Source organism: Heloderma suspectum, chromosome 5 (genome assembly GCF_057233095.1).
Source record: "Heloderma suspectum isolate Gila_16-S chromosome 5, 16-S_ref, whole genome shotgun sequence".
Taxonomy (NCBI): Eukaryota; Metazoa; Chordata; class Lepidosauria; order Squamata; family Helodermatidae; genus Heloderma; species Heloderma suspectum.
The window spans coordinates 113,952,000-113,974,756 of NC_139462.1; the positions used below are offsets into that span (position 1 = coordinate 113,952,000).

Sequence of the window (22,757 nt, forward strand, 5' to 3'; positions counted from 1 at the left end):
CCTTTTGCATAGGCTGAGAAAATGTGGCATTTTTTCCCATTTGGGGATAACATGGGATAGGCAGGAGGAAATGGAAAATCACTGGAGGATTATGATGTCATGTAATGGACCTGCAAACGTTCGTGAGTGGCCGTTCATGAATGTATGATAAATTGCAGGTGTAGAGATGCCCTAAATTCTTCTCCATCTCGTGGCTTCCTTGCTGGTGAGTTTAGCATATCAAACAAGTGACTCTCTTCCCTAGGGCCAGTTATTGCATTGCTGGATCCTTTAGATGTTCCTCTGGTGATGTGCGAGGATCTACAGAAATTTTAAAATTCTTATTTCTGTCTTTCTGTGTTGAAAATTTTTCTGTACTGAAAAATACCCCCCCATGGCTAACAATCACCTTAGAAATCAACAGAAAAAAAGCATAAAATGTATTGTTCTGTTTAACAGTTCAGCACTAATGAATACAGTGGAAACACTATTGCAGAAGTCCCCAACATGGTGCCTGCGGGCGCCATGACACCCATGGGTGCCTCCAATGGCATCTGCAAAGCCCTTCATTCCTTGCCCCCTTAATATATATATATGTATAACAAACATTAGGGTGCCATGTTCTCCTTCCTATTCCTTAATCTGCTGCTGATCAATTGGTTCAGCAAGCAGGAAGAGAAAGCAAGGCAAAGGGGTAGAGGGGAGAGAGAGAGCAAGGCTACAGGCTAGGAGGGGGAGAAACAGTGAGTTAATGAGGTGTGGGGAGAGAAATAATGAGGCTGGCTGGAGGTGGGGAGTGGAGAGAAACAGCAAGATAAAGGGGTGAGTGGGAGAGCAAGGCTAGGGGCTAGGAAGGGAGAGAAAGGATAAAGCTAGGGATGGAGAAGGGGGAGAAATAGTGAGGAAATGGGTTGGAGGAGAGAAATAGTGAGGCTAGAGGCTAGGCATGGAGAGAGAGAGAGAGAGAGAGAGAGAGAGAACAAGAGCAAAGGGGAAAAGTCTGTGTGGATGGAAGAAGGTTGGGCAGGCCAGAAAGCAAGTCTTTCCATTTCCCCCTCCCTCCCAACCATGAGCCTCACTATTTCTCCCCCCTCCCACATGCACACCTCTTAACTAGCTAGGCCCCCACAGCAGCCATTATGTGACTAGTCACATCCCATACAGGAGCCATTTTGTGGTAGTGCCCACAGCAGTTTCTGAAATTCGCCAATATGCCCACTGGTCCAAAAAGGGCAAGCCACCAGAACTGCAGTTCCTGGGCAGTGAAGTATTCTCAGGCTCTGTACTAGCCCTGCCCACCCTGATTGACCATTGAGCCTCCTTAGACAAGAAGCACTGTAAAAGGCTTCGTGTTTGGGCTGAGACTTTGCCTGATCAACAGCAGTTTTCCTGGCTCTGGTGTATTTCATTGTGTTCTTTGGCTCTGCTTCTTGGATTTATCCCTCGGCTGTGATTCCCTGGCACAATTCCTGTCTCCTCTCTGCCTGCTGCTTGTGGCTCAGCCCTGATGTTAGGGGCTTAAAGGTGAGAAAAGGCACTTTAAATTGGGCCTGAAAATAAACTGGCAACCAATGGGAAGGGAATGATACTAACATACGTTCTGTACATCTTGCCCCAGTTGATTCTCTGATGCTGGCATTTTGAGCCAATTAAAGTTTCCAAATTCTTTTCTTGCCATGTTGAACACATTACAGTAGTCCAGTCAGAATATTAATAAGGTACAGGGGTCAGGCCAGGTCCATCTTCTTCAAGGAAGTTCATAGCTTGCGAAACAGCCTAAGTTAATAATAGGCATCCAGCCGCATGTCCAATAGACATCCAGTGAATCTAGAAACGTGTCAACTATCACTCTGCTAGATGTATATGTTAAGAGGATACAAGTGAGCTGTCATGTTGTTAAAGATTGGACCCCCCCCCCCCCGACACACACACACACACACACGAGGGCCTGAATTCAAAAAATATGCCAGGCCCAGATGGTCATCTTGATAGGTTTAAAAAGGGTTTCTAAATCTGTCCACAAATTCAGTGTGTCAGACACATTACAAAGGTGTGTGTGTGTGTGTGTGTGTGTGTGTTTGTAGGATAGATTTGCTCCCTTCTTGGCTTGCATCTTTAAGACTTGGACTATGTTTACTCTGCGTTTATTTATGTTTATGTTTATCTATGCGAGGCTTGTTGGGTGGTTTTAAATAACAGCTGTGGGGAAGGTTATCTGGATTGGTCCCATGGTGCATGGGGATGGGGTAGGCTCTTTTCCTGACTGCCCTTTTCCTACCAGTTTGGTGGTTACGTGATGTTCCTAAGTGGCCCAGATTGTTTCAAACTAGTCAGAATACTTACCAAAAATGTTTAAAGTCAATAAAACAACAAAAACAGCAATCTAAAATGGTAAAACCACAATGAAATAGCATCAGTTGCTTGTTTGGAAGAGGTGACAACCCCAGAATTGACTGGCTTGTATTTTGTGCTGGGGAAAATATGACAAAAGGTTGCAGTTGGAAGATAATTACTCTGTCAGTTCAAAAAGGTTATAGGAGTTTAATCCATGCTAATTTAATGTACTACTGTAAAAGTAATGTAGGGGGACCCAGGGTGACAATTCATGGCAACCATGAAGTTTCTTTTGATTTAACAAACTAGCTATTATCACCTTGAAATTTGTGTTGAGGAATCATAATTTTTTTGTCTTTGTTGCAGGTATACAGATTTAGAACAAAGGATGATCCTTGACAGGAGTCTTAAAATAAGGTACAATTTTAGCCAAATCCTGTCAGCTTGAATGAAAAACTTAGTGTACCATAATCTAGATCACCTAGGATGATACAGCAGGACAGAGATAAAAAATAGCTCTGTGGCACTGAATGCTAACTGTATGAGTCCATGAGTCTTCTATAGGAATCCATAAACAAACATCTGAAATGTGTTAGCAGGACTCTTTCTATTGTTGGTGTACAATAAAAACATTAACAATCATAATGCATTCTGCAGTGGAATGACAGTCTCTAAATACACATCCAGTAGGTACCTCAACAAAGGTGGAGAGTCACACAGAGCTGATATTTTGAGAGCTGTGGTTTGCCTGGAAGATCATACTTCAAGCCTTTTCTCATGTTCAAGGTGAGGGTCAGTAGGAGAATAAAAACTGGTTTCCTTTCACGCTCCAGTAAACTGGAATGCGATGTCAGGTTTATTGTATACCTCTTTAAACTCCCCCAGTTGATCTCATTTGCAGGATCAAGATCAACTGAATTTGTGATAGATTCAGAGATTTTATATCCTGAATCAGCAATAACGCTTGTTTACAAGGGTAGGGAGTGTCAGAGTCTATACTCTGGGCACAATTGGTCATTATGTTAACATCATCCACTACTATACACCAAGTTGTTGTTTAGTCTTGTCATCAATGAAAAGGTAAGATGAAAGGACTATAATTATGTAGGGGCTGTCTTCCACATTTGTGACTGATTTAAACCCATGTAAACAAATCAGAATATAAGATGAGACAGATTTGTATTTGATGACAACTTACCATAATAAGCAAGCCTACTAGAACTGGGGAGTTTTGTTTTATACAAACCCATATTTATTTATTATGTATTTCAGATGAAACAAAGTTGTTGTGCATTCAAAGTTTTTCGAAAACTCATTTTATGAGATATAGTAATACTGCTTCAGCTGATAGTGATCTGGTTCACATGATCACCATAGCCCACCATGGCTTATTTAAGCCACAATAAGCTTCATTACCATTGGCATCAGGTTGCCTATTCCAACTCTGGCCACGGCTTGTTGTGTTGTCTGGATTGGGGTGGCAAACGTTGTTTGAGGGTTAAACAACCCTCAAATAACCCATGGTCTGTTATAGCGTTATTTGAAGGTTGTTTAACCTTCAAACTACCCCTGCTGCCCATGTTCGGATGACACAACAAACCACGGCAACCTCCTGCTGGGGTTGAATATTTAAAATGGCCACCGTGGTGATTGTGGGAACTGGCCGCTGGCAAATATCTTCCATAATGCTTGTTTATTTTACCCAGATATACTGTACATTATTTAATTACTCTTAGGGCTCAATCCTATGACCGCTAAATAGCATCTAGATAGCCATAGGATTTTTCATTTACTGGGAACCCAACTCCCCGCTTCATCCCCTGCCACCTTGTAGGCATCATGGTTCGTCCCCAGCTCTGTGCTCGTAAGAGCAGTGCAGAGCAGGTGAAAAAGGGGCGTTCCTAGGGATGGGGAGTAGAGACCATGGAAGCGCTGTTACGATGCTTCCTATGCATCGTCCAGCCTCCCCACCCCACTCTGACTCACCCTGGCTAGACAGCCAAAATCAGCCATCTAGCTGCAAATGCGGGGCAGCTGGAGCACAGAGGAGAGGATCGCCCTTTGTTGGATAGTCGTCCGCCTCCGAGTTAGGAGGTGGCTGACTATCCCCATAGGATTGCACCCTTAACCTCTGTTTTAAATCAGTGCAGCCCAATCCTGCACATATTTATTTCAAAGTTAGTCAAACTGAGTTCAGTCGGATTTGATCTCATGTTAATGTGGATATTATTGCAGCCTGTATTTATCCAATGGGATGGTTGCTACTGATTTACCTACTTGGGCATCTATGAAAGAAATGTGTAAAGATACAGCAGAGTTTTGATTTGAGAATATTTTTTTGAGGTGAAGGGATATAACTTGCATTCTACAAACATAGATATACTGGTAATTTCTGGTAATTTGCATGGTGTGTTCCTGGCTGCCAATGCAAATATGACCACCCTAATTGAAAAGGTGACTTAGCTTGCTGTCGCCCCTATCATAAGGTAGACTTTGTTGTGGCTTTCAATAAAGAAGCACAAAAAGGTACTGTTTTTAGACTTTTCTAGTAATCCAGGTATCTCGCACCATGAGTATACCAATCTCTTTGTGTTGTGGAAGTACCTTAATACAAAATGTCATGATCAAACGAATCAGTCGGTGAGGACCAAGCTGCTGCTACTTTTTATGCCTTTTCACCCATGTGTATATAAAGCCACTAACTTGGAAGACCATTTTCATGCACCTGACAAAGTGGGCTCTAGCCCACAAAAGCATATGTCACAATGAGTGTGTTAATCTGAGATTCCATACGACTTATTGTTGGTTTTGCGATGATAGAGTAACATGGATAGCCTTCTGCAATTTATAGAAATAATCTCAGATGTTAGGCACAATATTTTTCACAAACTGGAATTCAGGTGTAGGAAGGCATACATAACATTGGAAGTCATAAGACTGGATCCAGATTTAGGTGTGTGCAACCGGGTTGGCAGAAGCAGGTTTCCATGTCCCCTCCTCCCCTGACAGTCCCCTACGGTGTTCCTCCTCCTACCCCTGGAGTTCTGTTCGCAGAAGATGCCTATGCTTGATTTTCAGGGATTCCTCATTCCTCCCACACCACACAGTCTCCTGGAATTCAGCAGGGTCCCCTGCCCTCTGTGTAGCATTTTGGGGTAGAGGGCCAGAGGGGCTGCCATGGAGAGGTGTGGGGGAAATCCACTTCCACTTGCCAAGTTACTTGTGCCAACATCTGGATTCAGCTCATATACTGGATGCAGTTTTTGTGAGGGGAGAGAATTTATAGAACTCTCTCCCTCTCTCCATACATTCGTGTGCACGCACACACACTACATACATTATGTTGAACTGAGATTTCTCGCCAAGCTGTCTTTCACGAGAATTATTGGAAGATGTTGCTTTCTGAAAAAGGCAATCTCTGTGTTGTCTGCATTTTGTTTTTCATTTAAAAGTTTCAATGTCTTTCAGCTCTATCTATTCTGTTTATATTAGTGAGGCTAAGAAAGTGAAAGCTTTTATGGCTTGTAGCAGAACAGTCTATTTTAGCTGCTCATCAATCTGCATGACATTGGAAGGTCCAAAACCCTATTATTTTTTGCAATATTTATGATTACTTCCTCACCAATAACATCAAAAACTGATCTGAGGATTCTTGAATACCAGCTGTGTGATGAAAAGCACTTAGTTAATTGGTACTGCTGTATTGCCCAAAGTAATGAAAAGCATGATAGGCAGTTGGAACATTTTTACTGCTGATTATTCCATTAAATATGGCTTCAATTATTCAGCAAACTAAATAATTTGATCTTTTAATGCAGGAGCAAATGATCCTTTGGGAAGATTTGGTGTCTTATGCTTTGAGTCTTGATTTCATATCTTGTGACACAGGATTATCCAGTGACTTTCTACTGAAAAATAAATCTCTTGGCAATTATGTGCAAAAATAACTGCTGCACATAACATGTAGTCCAAATGGTTCTGAAGACAGGGTTAAAAAGACCCAAATAAATGCTTTTGTGGCTAAGGCCATGTCTACACAGAAACTAGAACATGTAGGGAAGCTGTTCCTGGATTGCAGATTGCAGGTTAGGGATCACATGATTGAACCTCTCTTGTATTAAAATACATAAATAATCCTTTTTGCACGTAGAAAATTAGCATATCATGAAGGGGTCTGCCTGCTGCTTTTCTACTTGTAGGATTTTTTCCCATGGGGGAAAATGGAAACATAGTAGGTCCCCACCCCACCCCAATCTATAATCTAAAGTGGTACAGGCCAGGAATAATTTTTATCACATGGCCTAAATTTTCAACTGAGCGATGTGAGCTGCTCAAAGCTGTTAGTGGGATGTTTACTTTAAAATATAAAAAGAATCATGTTAACTGTGAAAATGTGGGGTGTGATCACATTCTTTTGTTTGACAACCTGCATTTGTTTTTCTGCAAACAGCCCCATCATAAGTCTTAGGATGAGTACTTAATACTGTAACAAGAAGCATTTTTGCAGCCCCTGAAGGTTCCGATGTGTTTCCTAGCAGTGAGTGGCTGAGCTGCTCTGATGTCACAGTGCAGATGGGCTCTGTTAACTATGAACTCCCCAAACTAGTATATCCTCCAAACATATGCCATTGCCAATGTTTTGTGCCACATCAAATGCGAGTTCGTAGTTAACACACAAAAGAACCACATTGTCATAATACCTCCAAATCTGTGCCAAAGTTTTGTACTAGTTTTGTGCTGTTTTGTGCCACAAATCCCAAGTTTTCTGCTACCACCAAAAGCATGAAAATAACATATGAGTTTTGTAAAGTAAGTCGCAATCCACAAAAGCCCATGCTAATTTATTAAAGTATCTGAACAACTAAAACAGTTAATATAAAAGGTGAAGCTCTCCCCTTATTTTTGAGGGAGAAAGTCCCGTTGAACTCAGCAAGTCTTAAGTGAATTGTAGAAGCACAAGACTTTAACACATGTTCAGAGGGGATATCAGAATGTGGGGTTTTTGTTTTTGTTATCTCCTGCATTTGATGCATCAGTACATTGTGGGTAGCAGCACAAAACTTGGGATTTGTGGCACAAAACTAGAACAAAAGTTTGCCACAGATTTGGAAGTATCATGATGACAACATTGGCTTTTGTGTGTGTTAATTATGAGCCTGAATTTGATGTATCAGTACACAATTGTGGGTGGTAGCACAAAACAGCACACAACTTTGGCATATGTTTAGAGGAGATATTAGTTCAGGGAGTTTGTAGTTAACAGAGTCGTGTAGCTGGGCAGGTTAATGTGTTGCAGCTTTGCTGGAAGCCAATTGCTAAGCCACTCTGAAGTTAGAGAGGGGCTGGTTTGTCGATGGTTAGCCTGTGGCAAAGGGGGACTGGCAAGATCTTAGAATTCTAAGGACCATGAACAACTTTAAGATGACACCTTGCAAGCATAGTTGCATTTTCACTATGCTTTCAGATAGCAGTAGGGAGTAACTTCAGTTGGCTGTGCATGACAGTAGAGTGCTTTATGTCGAAATTACCACTGGAGTATACTCTGAGAACTGCAAATGCATCTACAGAGGAGTAATTCTAGAGTCTCATAGTGAACCCAGCCATTGGCTGCAGACAGGCAACACTTTCTACTTATATATGTGATAATAGGAAAGTTGGAAAAGTGAAGAGTGCATCAAATAGATAGGTATATCGACCACTTCTGCTCCCCCACTCAAATCCATTAAGGAATTGTCTTGATCATGAATTTTGATACTTTGCCAAATCAAGTATCCTTTCAGTTGATTGCATTTACCATTATATCTGGAGAACATACTTATTATTTTTATCTGCTGGCTGGAGTAAAAATAATGTTAGCTTTTACCTGAAGACAGACATAATATAAAAAGAAAGCCCACAGCTTGTTCATAGCCAGACAAGCATACTAGTGAATCAAACACTGGTTCAAAGCCCTCACTGCCCCTGTTACTATTCCCTCCTTCTCCTCTGGCTGGGGAAACTTAAAGTGCCCTGAAAACAGGTGCTAGGGATGGGGGCAGTAGTGTGGTGGCAGATTCAGCAGTTCAGGGTCCCTTCATGACAGTCACAGCCACGCCCCCTCACAGCCACTCCCCCTTCTAAGATTGTACAACCTTGTAAGATACACAGCCTTCAACTGGGATCCAAAAACAGTGCAGTTGAGAGTAAGGCGGGGGTATTTCAGTTGGATGTCTGAGAAAAAATGCAGGTTAATCTTTTTTCACTCACTCACTCACGCACTCACTCACTCACTCACTCAACACAACCATTTTAGGTTTTCAAAATATGATACTCAATGGAAGCTTCACCCTCTCAACACAGCCCTCATGGATAGACCCATTTAAACAGCCTCCTTGCACACTTCCTTAGTGCCCCAACATTACCCACTAGCCTTTCCTAAACTTCTTCATTATATCTCTCCCCCCCGCAACAGAAATGTCCACAGACCCAGCTGGATTGAAACACACACACACACAGACACACACCTTCTTTCTCCCCTCCCAGCAACTGGGAAAAAAAACTGATTTTTTTCTGTTTCCCTTCCCTCCACCCGGGTTTGTTTGCCCAGGTACATGCCAACCTTGTACCAAAAATGGTAGCTGGCAGAGCACGTTGCATTTGGCAATTCTGTTTAGTGCAGAAATTAATGTTCAAGAATTAACAGTGCAATCCAATGTGTGTTTATTTCGAATTAAATTTGCAGAGATCTTGGGAAGGCAGCTAAGGCCGCAGTCCTATGCACACTTACCTGGGAGAAAGCCCAGCTGGCAATTGAACAAAGTGGGACTGACTTCTGAGTAAACACGCATGGGATTGTGTGATAAATCCTAAAAGCTGGCAGAAACCAACTCTTACAATGAATATTAATAATTCAATAGCTGAACAAGACATCACCTTGCTTCTCATTTGCACCACCCATTGCCTCCCTCTTTTTCATGTTCATCAAGATGTGAAAGAAACTTTTCTGTAACATTTCTCCAGCCCCCCGCCCCGCCCCATTGTAAAGCACAAATAAGCACCAATCCTAAACACACTCACTGAGGGAGCTGGTGTGGCCCTGTTCTCTTTTCCTGCCCTGGGATTGTGGGAGTGGGATAGGATGGTGCTCTAGCTGGCTCTTGCTGCTGGTCATAGAACCATAGAATAGCAGGATTGGAAGGGGCCTACAAGCCCATCGAGTCCAACCCCCTGCTCAATGCAGGAATCCAAGTCAGAGCATCCCTGGCAGATGGCTGTCCAGCCTCGTCTTGAAGGCCTTCAGTGTGGGAGAGCCCACCACCTCCCTAGGTCATTGGTTCCATTGTCGTATTGCTCTGACAGCCAGGAAGTTTTTCCTGATGTTCAGCCGGAAACTGGCTTCCTGTAACTTGAGCCCATTATTCCGTGTCCTGCACTCTGGGATGATCGAGAAGAGATCCTGGCCTTCCTCTCTGTGACAACCTTTCAAGTACTTGAAGAGCTATCATATCTCCCCTCAGTCTTCTCTTTTCAAGGCTAAACATGCCCAGTTCTTTCAGTCTCTCCTCATAGGGCTTTGTTTCCAGTCCCCTGATCATCTTCGTTGCCCTCCTCTGAACCATCTCCAGCTTGTCTGCATCCTTCTTAAAGTGCGGTTCCCAGAACTGGACACAGTACTCCAGATGAGGCCTAAGCAGTGCTGATTAGAGGGGAACTAGTACTTCCCGGGATTTGGAAGCTATGCTTCTATTAATGCAGCCCAAAATAGCATTTGCCTTTTTTGCAGCCACATCACATTGTTGGCTCATATTCAACTTGTGATCGACAACAATTCCAAGATCCTTCTCGCTTATAGTGATGTTGAGCCACGTATCCCCCATCTTGTAACTGCACATTTGGTTTCTTTTTCCAGTGTGCAGAACTTGGCATTTATCCCTATTAAATATCATTCTGTTGTTTTCTGCCCAGTGCTCCAGTCTATCCAGATCACTTTGAATTTTGTTTCTGTCTTCCAAAGTATTAGCTATCCCACCCACTTTTGTGTCATCTGCAAATTTGATCAGCATTCCCTGCACCTCCTCCTCTAAGTCATTAATAAAAATGTTGAAGAGCACTGGGCCCTGGACTGAGCCCTGCGGTACCCCACTTGTTACCTCTCCCCAGTTTGAGAAGGTCCCATTGATAAGCACTCTTTGAGTCCGATTCTGTAGCCAACTGTGGATCCACCAGATCGTTGTTTCATCTAGCCCACTTTGAGCTAGTTTGCTCATCAAGATATCATGGGGCACTTTGTCGAAAGCTTTGCTGAAGTCGAGGTATATGATGTCTACAGCATTCCCACGGTCCACAAGGGAGGTTACTTGATCAAAAAATGAGATCAGATTCGTCTGGCAGGACTTGTTCTTGACAAATCCATGTTGGTTTGGAGTAATCACGGCATTGTTGTCAAGGTGCTTCCAGATGGATTGCTTTATCATCTGCTCCAGAATTTTCCCAGGGATTGATGTCAGACTGACTGGTCCGTAGTTCCCAGGTTCCTCCTTTTTACCCTTTTTGAAGATAAGGACAACATTAGCCCTCCTCCAGTCATTTGGTACTTCCCCCATCCTCCATGATTTCTCAAAGAGAATAGACGAGAGTTCTTCTGCCAGTTCCTTTATTACTCTAGGATGCAGTTCATCTGGCCCTGGAGATTTGAACTCATTCAAAGTAATGAGGTGTTCCTTGACCATATGCCTATCGATCTCAAGCTGCAATCCTGCCCCTTCATCCTGTATTTCGCCTTTGCCAGGGGGGTCATAGACCCTCTTTTGGGAGAAGACTGAGCCAAAGTAGGAATTGAGCACCTCTGCCTTTTCTTTGTCATCTGCTATCATTTTGCCATCCGTTCTCCCGGGAGACAACATACCTGGCAAGTCCATGGGTCTTCGCGACATTCTTGGGTCTCGATCCCATGCAGCAAGCAGTCTCCCACTACTACCACTCTTCTCTTCTTCTTGTTGTAGGCCTGGGTTTCATCGCCTCTGTTTGACTAGGGATGTACGAAACTCGCTTACCTTTTCGCAGAATCTTCCGCAGTGGGGGGGAAGGCGTGCTGTCCCTCCCCACCGGAAACCTCGATGGGGGGGCGATCCAATCCTCCCCCTGGAATCCTCGACGGCTGGCTCTGGGCCATCCGCAGCTGGATTTCCAGCCACGGACGGGCTGCTGCAGACGCAAATGGCAGCCAACGTAGCGGCCACCATTTGCGTCCAGGCAGGCAGCCGTGATAGGCTACGTAAGAATTTACGTAGCCTCTAAACGCCCCCCCCAAAAAAACCCAGCGTACGTAAATGGCAGTGGCTACGGCGGCCACCATTTGCGTTCCCTATTTTTCGCTGATTTATCTTACGTAAATATTTACGTAAGATAAAATTGTGGAAAAAAGGGGAACGCAAATAGCGAAGTGGGCGCTATTTGTGTTCCTTTATTTTTCGCCGTTCTAGCCTACGGAAATATTTACATAAGATAAATCGGCGAAAAATAGGGAAGCGCAAATGGCGGCCGCTGTAGCTGCCGCCATTTGCATACACTTGGTTTTTGGGGGGGAGTTAGTCGTGATAGGCTACGTAAATTCTTACATAGCCTGTCACGGCTGAAAGGATGGCAATGGCGGCGGCAGCAGCCCAGCCGCGGCTGGCCAGGAGACCAGCTGCCACCAGAACCGCTGCCACCGCATCTGCCACATCCGCCCCAGGTAAGTGCCGTCCCAGGGGCATTCCGCAGGGGGGCGGGGGGGACAGGAGGCCATTCCGACATGGATTCCAGAGGGATCCGTGGCCTCACTGGAATCCGTGGCGGAATTCTGTGCCATCGCTATGTCTGACTGACTTTCAGCCTCTTGCTCACTCTCATGTAGGTTCCCCTGTGATTCTTCCTCTGCAGGCTGTCCTCCAGTCTCATCCGCAAGTACCTGGAATCGGTTCCACAGCTCCACTGCTTCCACTGGTGCAGAGTGGCATCTAGTTCTTCTTCTCCTAACTGTCACCCTTTTCCAAGGAGTATCCTCTATTCCATTTTTCTTCACCACAGCTTTTCCCACTGCCTCATCTTAGGGATGTACGAAAGTCACGTACATGTGACGAAATTTGATTCGCGGTGGGGGGGAGGCGCTCCGTCCCTCCCCCCAAAATTCTGGCCGGGGGGGAGGCACCCCGTCCCTCCCCCCTGAAATTCTGGCTGGGGGGGAGGCGCCCCATCCCTTCCCCCCGAAATTCTGGCCGGGGGGGAGGCGCCACGTCCCTCCTGCCGCGAATCCTGGCCAGCCGGGACTGCAAATGGCGGCGGCCGTAGCCGCCGCCATTTGCGTCCCTGCAGTCAGCCGTGATAGGCTACGTAAATGTTTACGTAGCCTATCACGGCTGAGTTAAAAAAAAACAAAACCCGCGCGTATGCAAATGGCGGCGCCCATGGGCGCCGCAATTTGCGTTCCTTATTTTGGCACGTCTTGTGTATGTAAACATTTACGTAGACTACGGCGAAAATAAGGGGAACGCAAATAGCCTCATGGGTTGACCCATGGGCGCCGCCATTTGCATACGCGTGGGTTTTTTTTTTTTTAACTCAGCCATGATAGGCTACGTAAACTTTTACGTAGCTTATCATGGTATTTTTTAAAAATCTAGCCATGATAGGCTATGTAAATCTTTACGTAGCCTATCACATTTTTTGTTTTGTTTTTAACTTGGAAATGGTGGCAGTGGCTGCCGGTTGGAAGACGGGCCGCTGCCGCACCGCCGCCGGAGCTGCCTCTGCCAGGGAGATTCGCCCAAGGTAAGTCCCGTCCCGGAGGGGTGGGGGGGTGGCAGACCGTTTCGCCACCGATTTCGGGGGGCCGAATGCGCTGGCATTCAGCCTCCCCAAGATTCGTGGCGAAATTCTCTGACATCCCTATCTTGCTGTTGCTCTTCAAGCTTCTGGTCTTCCCTTTGCTACTGTAGTTCCCCCATTCTGTCCAAGAACTCTTCGTGTTCACTTATTCCCCAGAGGGTCGACAGTCGCCGCTCCAGTCCACTTACTTTGTCTTCCAGCAGAAATAATTAAATTAATAATAATTAATTAAATTAATTAATCAATTAATTAAATCGATTCTTCCAATCAATTTAATTAATTGATTGGATGTATAGTCTACTTCCATGAAGTGGACTATATAATCAATCAATCAATTTAATAAATAATACATCATATATGGACAACAGTAATTATGTATTTTTTTCTACCTCAGATAAAATAGTGACCCTATCATATAGATAGAATAAAGCCTCACGGCCATGGGGCTTACTCTCAAGTAAGCACAAAGCAAATATATGGAGGAAATTAGTGTCTGTGTGAGGCGGAGAGAGAGAACAAGAAAAAGCTGCTTTTCTTAACAAATTTATTTAAAGACCATCAGGGTTGCTGGTAATGTACACTACAGCTAAGAAGAAATGCAGCAGGCTGCAGCCGCCCTTCCCCAACCTGGCGCCCTCCAGGTTTGCTGGACAGCAACTCCCATTGGCTCCAGGCAGCATATTGGCTATGCTGGCTGGGAGGGGGGATGATAGGATTTGCATTCCAACACATTTGGAGGGCACAAGGTTGGGAAAGGCTGGGTGAGAGAAGTTCTGTGGCCCCTGCCCAGAGCTGTGTGTCGGGGCTCCCAATATCCACGTACATGTCTTCTCGGAGGTAAGCATATAGATTTCAATGGGGTTTATTCTCAGGTATTTCTTATCCTTTTAATTTAATTTTTAAAATTTCATTTATTTTTCACTCATATAGACTTCCTCGTCCTCTCTGCCACACCATGCCCCACCCCCACCCCACTGCCTTTTTTGCCTGCTGTCACTGCCCCACCCCAGGCCCCAACAAACTGAGCTGACCTATCTGAGTCTGACGGCCAGCGTTTTTTCCTGCGCATTGTGGTGTCTGCGTTCTGGGTTGCCGCCGCTGCTCTGGCTGGGCTTGCTGGGGGGCTGGGAGCACAGGATTGATGATCATGATCAGCGTCTTCAGCAAGCAACTTAGCCTGGCCCACGTGCTCCCGCCCTTCCCTGAAACCAGAAGGCGATGGGGCAGTCTCAGGCACAGGCGTGGCTGCAGCTCATCCACCTCTCCCTCTCCGAGCGAGGGAAGGCGGGCTGCAAGAGAGGTAAATTCACCCTTTGCCAGGCGAGGCTGCCTTGCCCAGGTGGCCTCTCAGGCCAGGGGAGGGGGAAATTCGCCGTTCTTCCCACCCCATGCCTGGAGCTTTGGGGAGAGTAGCTGCTGTAGCAGCAGCAGCAGCGGTGCCCGCCCCGCTCACAACAGCATCTTAGGCTCTTCCAGCCGCCTACCCCACAGTGGTAGGCTGGGAGTGGGAGGGATCCTGCTGAGACCTGGCTCTAAAAGAAGTCCTGGGTCTTGGTCCCGGCGTGACCCACCACCACTGCACCCCTGGATGGGAGAAAGTTGCACTGCCCAGTTATGCAGCACTTCATTAACTTTCTGTAAGCCTTTGGAATAACGTAGCCTTTCCCAGCTTGGTGCTCTCCAGATAGCCAATGGCCATGCTGGCTGGGGATGAAGGGAACTGTGGGACCTGGGAGACACCAGGTTGGGGAAGGTTGGAATGAGGCATGGCAGAATTCTGTTTAATGAGTGTTGACCTCTTATTGCTAAAGAACTGCTGACCAAGAAGGGAAGTTGTATGCAAATGTAACATTGTTTTGGTGGTCTAGTCTTTGTAGAAATGCAACGTTCTGTTCAAATAATTTTCTCTTAAGGCCTGAACTTGGGGAAAACAGGTTCCGTGAATTTGCAGCAACAAACTGGTTGTGCACAGAGCTGATCAGATGGCACATATGATGACACATCCACCCCTCAGAGTGCTAAATAATTCAGGCCTGCTTTCTTCTGAGTAGGCAAACAAAGCCTTGTCTCAATTACTTCTGAAGAGGCTTAAAATCAGTAAGAAACATATTTTTGCCCTGCCCACTTTGCCTTCGGCCCTATCCACAGATGCAATGTGGCCCCCAAGACCTTTCCCAGATTGGAATTTGGCCCTTGGGCTGAATAAGATTTCCCACCCTTGCATTAGGCATTAGTGAGAAAGTAGTGCCACAAGGCTATAGTCCGTCTCTCTGATTGAGAAGCCTGATGGGCCAGGATTCCCAGTCTGCTGGAGGAATTACCGGGGAAATGACCAGCATGTGTGAGGCATGTGGCCAGCAGGTGCTTTCCTATTATTCCCTCAGATGTTCATTGAGCATCTGAGTGGATTCATTTGAACACCCCTTATGATAATGTCAGTTCTTTAAATGATTCCTGTTTTGAACAGTTTAGTTTGTGTTTGCACAATTAATGTCACAGCTTATTTAAGGCCAAATGCACGGAGTGAAAAAAAGAAGCAGCAAACTTTCTGCTTTAGTGTAGAGAGCTGATTGAAACTGATAGCAGGCCTGTACCCCAAATGAAAGCCTTGTATACTGCAAAGATGTCTATCCCAACATACCATTTAGATTAGCACGGTAATTCTTCCTTTTTGCATTTAGGCACCTTTCAAAAATGTTGGCAACTTTGGGTGTCTGTTAGCTGGGAATTTTATTTATTTATCTGGGATCCAAAGCATCCTGTGAGTATATACAAAATGCTTTTGAGCATTTGTTGTTGTTGTTGTTCAGTCGTTCAGTCGTGTCCGACTCTTCGTGACCCCATGGACCATAGCACGCCAGGCCTTCCTGTCCTGCGCTCTCTCCCGGAGCGTGCTCAAGTTCATATTCATTGCATCCGTGATGCATCTAGCCATCTCATCCTCTGCCGTCCCCTTCTCCTTTTGCCTTCAGTCTTTCCCAGCATCAGGGTCTTTTCCAGGGAGTTTTCTCTTCGCATTAGGTGGCCAAAATATTGGAGCTTCAGCTTCATTATCTGTCCTTCCAATGAGCACTCAGGGTTGATTTCCTTTAGGATGGACTGATTTGACCTCCTTGCAGTCCAGGGGACTCGTAAGAGTCTTCTCCAGCACCACAGTTCGAAAGCATCAATTCTTCAGCGCTCAGCCTTCCTTATAGTCCAGCTCTCACAGCCATGCATTACTACTGGGAAAACCATAGCTTTGATTAGACGGACCTTTGTCGGCAAGGTGATGTCTCTGCTTCTTACTATGCTGTCTAGGTTGGCCATAGCTTTCCTCCCAAGGAGCAAGCGTCTTTTAATTTCATGGCTACAGTCACCGTCTGTGGTGATCTTGGAGCCCAAGAAAGTAAAATCTGTCACTGCTTCCATTTCTTCCCCTTCTATATGCCAGGAAGTGATAGGGCCAGATGACATGATCTTAGTTTTTTTAATGTTGAGTTTCAAACCAGCTTTTGCACTCTCCTCTTTCACCCTCAACAAGAGGCTCTTGAGATCCTCTTCGCTTTCTGCCATTAGGGTGGTATCGTCTGCATATCGGAGGTTGTTGATAATTCTCCCGGCAATCTTAATTCCGACCTCTGATTCATCCAACCCGGCATTTCTCATGATGTACTCTGCATATAAGTTAAATAAGCAGGGTGACAATATGCAGCCTTTTCGTACTCCTTTCCCAATTTTGAACCAATCGGTTGTTCCATGTCTGGTTCTTACTGTTGCTTCTTGACCCTCGTACAGGTTTCTCAGGAGACAGGTAAGGTGGTCTGGTACTCCCATCACTTTAAGAATTTGCCACAGTTTGTTGTGATCCACACAATCAAAGGCTTTAGCGTAGTCAATGAAGCAGAAATAGACGTTTTTCTGGAATTCTCTTGCTTTCTCCATGATGCAGCGAATGTTGGCGATTTGATCTCTAGTTCCTCTGCCTCTTCTAAACCCAGCTTGTACTTCCGGTAGTTCTCGGTTCGCATACTGCTGAAGCCTGCACAGGGTTTTTGCTGATTACCCTTTCTGGCTGCAGTCCTGTACACTGTGGTGGCATGTTCAGAGGGCTGTAGGCCTTCATTGGTGCTTTTCTGATGACGGGGCAGGGGGCAGGTTTCCAGTGGCAAAGTGAGCCTCAGATATTCCAGTGCATGTATGCAGCTCACACTTGGACCTTTAGATCCCAGTCATTTTAAATTTATTTGTAGCCAATCCTGTCTTGAAGCCTCTGGGCACTGGAGTACTAGGGCAATAATCTGAAATTTCACAATATTAAAACAACACTTATATTCATGAAATGTCAAAACACTATAATATTCAAAACATATTTTACCTCTCTCTCATAATAACAGAACATGGGATCAATAGGTGAAAGTGATTGGCGGGAGATTCAGGGCAGACCAAAGAAAGTATTTCTTCACCCACCACATAATTAATTTATGGAATTTATTGCCATAAAATGTGCTGGCTGCTACAGGTTTAAATAGCTTTAAAATGGGTTTAGACATTTTTACAAAATGGTAGATGGGTTTGTTCGTTAGCTGTGATAGCTAAATGGAACGTCCAGATTCTTCTGAGGTAGTATGTCACTGAACACCAGTTGGTGGGGGTCAAAGAGCAGGCCAGGGCTGTTATCCATGCCCTGTTACAGATGTCCCAGAAATGTCTGGCTAGTGGAAACAGGATGCTAGACTAGGTGGAGCCTTAGACTGATCCAGCAGAGGTCTTCATCTATTCTTCTGACAAGGTACAATCTTTTGACTAGCCTCAGGGGACCTGGTAATCTTAATTTTTGTATTCAGGTATTAGTGCCAAATTATCTTTAAAATATACTAATTCTTCAACAATCCTATATAAATTACAAGAAAAATAAATAAAATCTACATCTGGTCACACTTGCGCCAAGGGTGGGAGAAGTGGATTAAATTTATCATTCTGTGCTTGAAAGTTGTGCTGTCTGCTGCCTGCCTCTGTTGTGTTCAGTGCCCGAGAAGAGCCCTATGCAATAGAACAAGTGACTATGGAAGATAAAAGATGATTTAGGCAGCAGATGAGCTTTTCCACTAGGTGAGCAGAGGGTGGGCTCATGACTTTTTAAGGCACTCGTAACTGTTTCCCTGGGTAAACAGTACACTTCTGAAGTTGGTGATACTGTAAGGGATAACAAGAGAAAGGAAACTGCTGTGTTGCAAATAGTTTCAGCTGCTTTTCTGCATTTCAGTGACAGTGGAATTAAAACATTCTTAGTGGTATTATTCATTTCCCCCCAGGAAGAACAGCTGTCTCTCAGCAACCAGCTAGAAGGGCGCTACACTCAGAACACAAATCTAAGAGGGGAAAATATTTAAAATAGAAAGGATAATAAGACTAAATTACATTTTCGTTTGCTTTAAACAACTGATCAAGGTAAGGAGTTAAAGATGTGTTTATAATCCTAAAATGTTAATGTTGTCTAAATCAGATGAAAATATTATTCAGGTTCGCCCTTATAAATATGTAATGCAATTGGATTTTGTTATAGAAGTTAGAGTAACTGATTAGTATATAAAGTATGAACTTTGATTCCAATGGGGGTGAATAAAAAAGGGATCCATTTACATGCTTCATTGAGCCTTGTCGCTAAAGATGTGCTTAGAAAACTCTGCTGATTAATTCTGTTACGTAAACCTAAACATACAAGTTGTTGTTTAGGATGGCATCATCGACCTCTGAGACAAAATGAGGGATGGAAAATTTTCAACCTGGCATTTTTACAAAAATGTGAAGAAATTGTTGTTTGATAATGGAATGATTGTCTGGGCACATTCAAATTCCAGAGGCACTTTTCCTTATTTGAAAGTATTAATTAAGAGACAGTGATCATATTCCCTGGTGAAAGAGCGGTCACAATCCAAAGAACCATATGACTATTTTTTTTTGTCTCTTGAACGACCCCACCATCATGGGATCCATAAGAAGTAGTCAGGATATGTTGTATCTGTAAGACAATGGTGTGACTAAGGGCTAAGCTAAAAATCTAAGTGAGGAAATCTGTGCCTCATTCAGCAATTACTAGAGAGATCTATACAAGCTACTGTCCGTTCAACCTGGCGCTGCCCTCTGCATAGGCAATATAGAGATAATAATGCTGATTTACTTCAGTAAGGATTCTGAGGCTGGTCCACAAATGCAGTTAATGAGGTGGTAGAGTAAATTGTACTATTTCAAAATGGTGAGAGATAACATTTTTGAATGTTCTCCCATGTTTAAAAAAATCCTTGCCAATAGAAAACTAAGACAACAGGGATAAAGGTTCTGACCCAGCTCCTTCCCTGATGTGCTAGTCTACTTGCAGGAAGTTTTTATACATAGAGAACATTAAAATGTGGTTCCCTGTCTGCAGTAGGATGTGGTACCATCTACTGCTTTAATCTTTTGTCATATTCAGTCACAAATCAACCCTGTGATATCATTATTATCTTATATTCTAGTTTTGATCATCAGAACAGAACACAGCAATAGCCACACAGAAGAGAGAAGTTTCGGTAGACTTTTTTTGCTGAAAAATTTAGAAAAAAACTTCTAAGGGATGCAGAAACAGAAACACCCTCAACATGTTATTGCAAGGGCTCAGTGGACATGAAATCCTGACTGACTGGGGTGGGGTGGGAGCAGACAGAAAATTTGGGGAGAGGGATAGAATGTCTGGAGAAGGAGGACAGAGGAAGAGACACACAGATATAAAAAGTGTAGAGAGAAGCATCTCATTGTCTGGATAGGACATTTCCTGGTTCATACTGAAAAAATTTTTTTGTAATGTCCCCAGGGATGGAAGTGAGAGCCACCCATAGACATCAGTGGTGAAACCAATGATTTTAATGTAGCAGAAAGTGGGCATCAGTGGGTCTGACTTTTTCCCCCAACAAAATCCCAAAAGGTAGCAAAGAGAAGAGTTCCTGCTCTGTATAACTCAGTTCTTATTTAGCGTGGAACATTAAAAAAATAACCTTGCTAATACAAATTCCAAAGCAAATGCAGTTCATTGTTGCTATATTGCAGGTTGGAAGGGGCTGTGGCTGGGACAATGAAAACACAGCCCTCCAGAGTGTGTTACACTGAGCACTGCAGGTCAGTGTAAAAGAACCATGCAGTGTTGTCTAGAGATATTAGCCCCCTATTTCAGATTGGGGGTTGGGCGGAAGCCGAAAGGGTAGCTACAACAACCCTGCATTGTTGGAAATTGCTTTTAGCCCCAGTTGTAGGTTCGGCTGAGAGACTAGTATGCAACAATCCTGTTATATCCTATAGAAGAATGGAAGGCTGTGTTGATTAGCTTACAGAAGCCTTGCAGTGTAGTCCACTGTGAATATTGCAGGCCAGAGGTGTGGCTTAAATTCAGCTCCTCCCATGTCAAACCAAGCACTGAGTTGCATGCAGAAGTCTCATGCAATGTTAACTTATATGCAAGCTGGTTACACTACCAAACGTTCAATAATAATAATAATGATGATGATGTGCACTTGAAGTAAGACCCAAGTTAAAGCAGGGACACCTGTCTTTGATTCTAACTTTTGTTTTTTCAGCCTCCTCGGATACAGGCTTGGGTAACACATGCATACCAAGGATACACCCAGTTTTTATTTTGCAGTTTGGAAACAGAGGGTAAGGAAAAATTAATTATCCAAATATACTATCAATCTATGGCAGGTTAGTTGTGAACTTGGAACTCACAGATATAAATCCTTCAGCTTCTGGACCACTTTTTTCCTGTTTAAACCTCCTATTTGCAGAGAATTTATTTGCCTGCTTCTCCTGAGAGATCCTTAAGCTGAATTTTTACCCCAACCCTAAACATGTTAGTTAAAAATAACCCCCACTAATATAAGCAAAAATATAGTTCCAATCATACAGATGAACAAATCCTCCCATAGAAACTTTGCAATTCTTGTAGAGGAAATTGAATTTCCTTGAAACTCCTCCTCCTGTTTTGCCCTTGCAAAGCCCACCAAATTCACCTTGTTCTTACTCTAGACCAGGAGTGAAGAACGTGTTGCCTGTGGTCTGCAGGGAGCACTGCCCCTCAGCCCTGTCTGGCAGCACCCACCCCCAGGCCCCCAGGAAAAAAAAAGAGGGAAGTGCTCTAGCAATGGGCTCTATCATTCCTGTCATAGAAGCCTCATTCTTATAACAGCGCTCGAAGGCTCTTCCCTTGTTTCTAGGATGCTCTAGGAATGGAACTTGTATGGCAGAAACCATAGAGTCTGTTTCTAAAGTGACCCTCACCCGGGTTGTTGTTTTTTCCTGAAAATGATCTGAGTAACAAAGTCTGGAATGTCAGATCCTTCAGCAAAAGCGTAGATTAGAGGAGGTAGAAAAGCTAGGAGCCAGGATTCCTGGATGGCTGGGTGATTTTAGAACTGAGGTTTTTGGGAGGAGTGCTGGTCCCTGAAACGCTCTTGGGCAGGAGTTGGGATTCGCCTGAGTGGTGTGTGTGTGTGTGTGTGTGTGTGTATGTGTGAGAGAGAGAGCATGCCAGAGTGAATGAGTGGTGTGTGTCAGTTTTATGTGAATGCGCATTTATGAGTGTGTGGCTGTGCACATACATGTGTGGCCCCCACCACATCAGCAGACACCCGATGTGGCTCTCAGGACCGAAAAGATTGTGCACCCTTGTAGACAAAATTGGAGAGCACCTTTGAGATGTGCGAAGGCCCTCTGGATTCCTGCTGTTGTTTCAGCTTGGCAGCAGCTTTCAAATTCACTTAGTTGAAATTCAGAAACGGCAGTAGTTCCAGGTATTTTATTCAAGATCAGGGTGTTTGAGGACAATTTTCAGAACTTCAGTAGGTATGTGAAGTTCAGGTTTAACTACTAAGGTTGCAATTCTCTGTAGTTATCCAGGAGCAAGCCCATTCAGCACTGTGTAACTTACTCCAAGTAAACATACATATGATTGCACCTTAAATATGATTACAATCAATGTGGGCATCTGACATCTAGCAGAATTTAGATTTATTTATTTATTACATTTCTATACCACCCAATAGCTGAAGCTCTCTGGGTGTTTCACAAGAATTAAAGCTATAAAATACAGCACAGTAAAAAAGAATATAAAACTTCTAAAAGTTTAAAACTACAGTATAAAACCAAAGTAAAAACCAGCAGCATTGTAAAGATGGAGAAATACAGAGACTTAAAAACAACAGAAACTGAGAGCCTGAGGAAAATAAGGAGGTCTTCACTTGGCACTGAAAAGACCACAATGTAGGTGATAGGCGAGCCTCTCTGCGGAGGGCACTCTGCAACCGGGGTGCCACAATGGAAAAGGCCCTCTCATTAGTAGCCACCTGCCTTCATTTGGAAGGGGCACCCAGAGAAGGGCATCTGAAGATGATCTTAGTGTCTGAGCAGGTATATAGGAGGAGATAATCCTTCAAGTAACCTGACCCAAGCCATTAAGGGCTTTGAAAGTTATTACCAGCACTTTGAATTGGGCCCAAAAATGGACAGGCAGCCAGTGCAGATTACAAAGCACTGGTGTAATATGTTCAAATCGAACAGTTCTGTTAATCTTGCTGCCCTGTTTTGGACCAGCT

The 22,757-nt window shown here is 44.1% G+C and overlaps 1 long non-coding RNA gene across 1 annotated transcript; it reads left to right on the forward strand.

Annotated features, from left to right (window-relative positions):
* The first annotated feature begins 2,676 nt into the window (after positions 1 to 2,676).
* LOC146344281 (uncharacterized) lies at positions 2,677 to 20,826 on the forward strand. Its single transcript, XR_014792191.1, has 5 exons — positions 2,677 to 2,730; positions 12,214 to 12,329; positions 13,713 to 13,995; positions 18,453 to 18,588; positions 20,745 to 20,826. It is a non-coding gene; the product is annotated as an uncharacterized LOC146344281 (long non-coding RNA).
* Positions 20,827 to 22,757: the final 1,931 nt, after the last annotated feature.